Source organism: Mus caroli, chromosome 9 (assembly GCF_900094665.2).
Source record: "Mus caroli chromosome 9, CAROLI_EIJ_v1.1, whole genome shotgun sequence".
NCBI lineage: Eukaryota > Metazoa > Chordata > Mammalia > Rodentia > Muridae > Mus > Mus caroli.
The window spans coordinates 89,948,823-89,952,420 of record NC_034578.1 but is presented as its reverse complement, the minus strand read 5'-3'; the positions used below and the strand labels follow the sequence as shown (position 1 = coordinate 89,952,420).

The following is a 3,598-nucleotide window of genomic DNA, read 5'->3' as shown; positions in this document are numbered from 1 at the left end:
GGGTTCACCAAGTAGTACTTTGATGAAATCATCTCTTCAATCCATTGTTGATGCCCTATTTAGNGTAAACAGATGTTTGTACAAATCTCCTCAGGAAAAGACATATAATACTTGGCTAAAAATACTGTGTTCAGTGCCAACCTGAACTATATATGACCTTGTGTCTCCAGATAAATACAAGAAGAAAATTATAATGATTTGAAAATATTGAGAAGCTATTTTCTTCTATCTTGTCTTTGTGTGTCTATCTCTAACTGAGGANAAAGGCAAATTAATTTCTTGGCCTAAGCCTGAACTTGATATTCATGTTACTGTATTGGATGACTTTTAATTATTGCCTAAGTTTAGTGATTATGTTCATTTAGATGTCATTGATGGTGGGAAAGCAGAAACTCAAAGAACCCTTTTCTGAAGAAGACAATTTTATTTTTCAACTACTTAGTTCTTATCTCAGGTTCTCTGATTCCAAAGTGNATCTTCAGTTTAAGGAAAAAATTCACAATATTTTCTAGTGTCTACTTTTGGTCTTGGTTGTTACAATGGTCAAGAGAGAAAATTTAGAGTACTAAGGTGTTTCATGGTTTTAGGTAAAGAACACCAACAAAGTTGTCAATTTGCTTTGAAAAATATTCGAACTTGGGGAAATCTTCAGACTTTGGATCAAGTATGTAGATTTATGCATTTTAAGGCAATGACCATTTTGAAAGTATAGGTGCTTAGGCATAAGAAATGTAAAGAAAGTGTGTGTGTTTGTGTGTGTGTGTGTNTGTGTGTGTGTGTGTGTGNGAGAGAGAGAGAGAGAGAGAGAGAGAGAGAGTTAAGAAGATAGACATATAAGAGCCATGAAAGAATTCTTCACAGTTACTTGGTAGCCTATTCTCATTGGTAACCTTATGTTTTCTTGGCTATAACATGGAACTTTCTNTTATTTTCAGCTTGGAGCAAATCAGAAATTTCTAATGAGTTTTCTTGATATTTACTTTGACCCATTTCAGGTCAGCTTATTGCTTTTCTCTCCTATTCCAAAGGCAAAGTGAGAGGANGAAAACCTCCTCTTGCTTATTAGGACTTCAGTGAGTAATCTCAANTCAAGGATTTCTAATTAAAATGTAAAGATCATTAGTATGAGTCATAATAGAGGCCTTTCTGGTGGTTCCAGACACACTCTTGCATCTACCTTGCTGAACAATTGATGCTCTTGGCACAGTTTTTCAGTAGCAGAGAGCCTTGACTGGTACCCAAGCCTCTGCTTGAGGGCAGGGAGAGGGGATGCAGGTCTGGAGGAACCAAGAAGAGCAACAAATTATAAACTCAGCATTTCCTTTGCTGCTATTACTAGTTCCCCAGAACAATGGTGCTNAAAGAGAAAGAGGAAGAGGCNACTAAGAGGCATTATACATTTGCAATTTTACATTATACATTTTATAATTTTGAGAGAGGAAAGAAATAAGTGAGATGGATACTAATAAATGTCAGGTTAACTCTTTTTGTTGTTTTATATTCCATTTCTGTGCTTCAGGAATTCAAATATCTATATAATCTTTACTAATGCAAAAACATTTTAATACATGTTACCTTTCCAATATTTCTCACATATCAGCTGAGGTATTTACCTATATTTGGNGATGTGACCTGTGTTGTTCACTTTGGCTAAATTATGTCATTTTGTATGAATCATGGAAAAAACTTGTGATTAGTTGAATCTTTAAGACCTCTCCTGTTGTGTATAGATTCATGGGGGATATAGTCCAGTTAATCATACTTACAACTTATTCTATGTATGGCATGTTAATAAGACCAAACCTTAGAGCCATAATGAAGGGCAAGTGAAAATATGGAGCTCTGTGTATTTCCCATTACCAGTCTTTAATCTTAGGGATTCTAGTGGGGGTGTAATGTAATGACTCCATAGACACTTGAGTGGAAAATGTCTGCTCATTGATTTGCTTCTCTATTCTTTTATCTGAGCTTCTGACTCATTGCAATTTTCACAATGTAATTAGTTTTTTTTATTAACAGAATTGGGGGTAATAAAACAAAAAATATTTTCTTTCCTAGTTAGAGTTGCTGGGTTGCCTGGAGAAGATGGGCGTTTGGATTATTTGTGACTTCAAATGAACAAAATTTACATTTTATTTTATNTCAAAAACAAAATAAATAAATAAACAGGTCTACATTTATTTTATTTCAAACATAAAAGTAAAACAAAGTTAGTGCATACACAAAAAGCTCGCTTAAGAGAGAACACTGCTTTTCACGGTCAGATGCACATTGCAACCACCTGGGCAGCTCATTAAACTCAGAGCCTGCACTGCACCCTCAAGAGTTCCAGCAGCTGTTTGGAATCTTCTATTGAGAGCCATGGAACTTCAAGATATCCATGACATTTTAAGATAATAGTTCTTAGCTTGGAAGTGGTGGCACATGCCTTTAATCTTAGCACTGGACAGGTAAGACAGCCAGATTTCTGTAAGTTCAANGTCAGCCTGGTCTACAGAGTAAGTTCCAGGACAGCTAGAGCCATATAGTGAAACCATGTCTCAAAAAACAAGCAAAAAAAAAAAAATACCATACTTTCACTCTCAATTTCATTACAATTTCTGAATTGCTGTTTTTGAGCCCATCTGAAGCATGCAGGAACATTTTGTGAAGTCACAATGAGATGTATTTGCAGTTACTTTTATGGTGGACATATTATGTACATATATCAATAATCATTTATAACATCCATCTAAGATATGGAGTTTCAGCAGTGTATATGATCCATGTATGACTACCGATCTATAGTCTAATTATCTATAGCTATTATCTATGAAGAAACAATTTTGTGATGGATTATTTTTTAACAGGGGAGAGTGTTCATATAATCCCTCTTTGCCACAAATTATGCAGTTGTGTTTCCTACATCTGGGACATGTCAGCGGTCAGCATATCTAGAATGCAGTGGATAAGCCTCGGCCTGAGTAACCCACATTCATGATCATGGTATCTCCCCTGCCAGGTAAGTATTTTATAGTGGATCATCAATTAAACACCTATTTTTCTGCAGTTCAGATTATATTCAATTTTTGAAAAATNTTGAAGTTGAAGGGATATCTCCAAGGGTTTAATACAAGTTTCTTGCAGTCAGTAAAGATAACATATCACTGGCTTTACTGGGAGACTTGCCAAAAATATTGATAGGGAATCCTGAAAACACCAGATATCTTGAGCAATTCTACTCTTATCAAATACTTTAGTACTGAAGTGTTTTACTTTCTGAGACAGAAGTTAAAAATATGAATCTTGTGTATATCTGCAGCTAGGTATGACTAGTTTGTTCGTTTGACTATTGACTTAGCTATGTGTTGTGCTCCTTTTCATTTTCCACTTTCATTGTGATAGGGATCGAACCTGGGCCTCGTTCATGTCAGACAAATGCTTTATTGCTTTTCTGTATCCTCGACCCTAGTGCCCCATTTTCTAAAGAACACATACATATTTTTGAATTGGTCTTTCACTTAAAACTGCAAATTGATTGACAAAGAGTACAACCCACATATCTGTGATACTCTGCCCAGCAGCTGCATTGTAGGAGCAGATGTTCACCAAATGGCTG

At 35.5% G+C, this 3,598-nt stretch overlaps 1 non-coding gene across 1 annotated transcript; it reads right to left on the bottom strand.

Moving 5' to 3' along the window:
• Window positions 1–2,850: 2,850 nt before the first annotated feature.
• Window positions 2,851–3,009, bottom strand: LOC115032040. Its single transcript, XR_003837687.1, has one exon. It is a non-coding gene; the product is annotated as a U1 spliceosomal RNA (small nuclear RNA).
• Between the last annotated feature and the right edge of the window lie 589 nt (window positions 3,010–3,598).